Genomic DNA, 599 nt, shown 5'->3' with positions numbered 1-599 from the left:
GAAAGCACATTTAATCTTTCCTGGCTCCCCTAGGCTTCGAAGAAGTAGAAGGGAAAGGAGAGGAGAGGGGGAAAGAAAAAATCCAGGCAAGGGAGGCTGTTGAGGGACAGCAAGCATCAGGCTCAAATCAACGACCAGATGAAAATGTACTAGACCACACTGCCCCCTCTCTTCCTCTCGCTCTGTCTCCTTCTCTCTCACACACTCTCACTCCTGGAAAGCTTCAGTGTCTGGTTACAGACTCTTTTGGATCCTTCCCCCCCCCCTCCCCACCCTCGCCCTTTGCCAACTATCCTAGAGATTCCTTGCATGCCTACTTAAATCTTTAACAGAATAAGGACCCGGCTCCCCCCGCCGCCAGCCCCGCACACTCACACACACCATTGCCGGTCACCCCTCCCCAATAATCTCTTAAGCTCCCGGGAGAAACCCGCCGGCGCATCCCCGCCGCATCCCCGCCGGGTACCAGCCCCGGGACCCTCCGGGCAGCCGCTCCCGCTCCCCCCTCCGCCTTCCTAAGGGGGTGCAGGGGGCTGAAGGGGAAGGAGAGGGAGAAGCGGAGGGGCTGCAGGCCCTCGCCCCGCCACCCTCCGGCTGGC

General features: G+C 60.1%; 1 long non-coding RNA gene across 3 annotated transcripts in view; it reads right to left on the bottom strand.

Annotated features, from left to right (window-relative positions):
• The window catches only part of LOC108447698, a 33,979-nt gene that overhangs the window by 9,392 nt on the left and 23,988 nt on the right, over window positions 1–599 (bottom strand). The gene's annotated exons all lie outside the window — the stretch shown is intronic.

This window comes from Corvus brachyrhynchos, unplaced genomic scaffold, assembly GCF_000691975.1.
Source record: "Corvus brachyrhynchos isolate BGI_N302 unplaced genomic scaffold, ASM69197v1 scaffold46, whole genome shotgun sequence".
Classification (NCBI taxonomy): domain Eukaryota; kingdom Metazoa; phylum Chordata; class Aves; order Passeriformes; family Corvidae; genus Corvus; species Corvus brachyrhynchos.
This window is presented reverse-complemented; position numbering and strand designations above follow the sequence as displayed.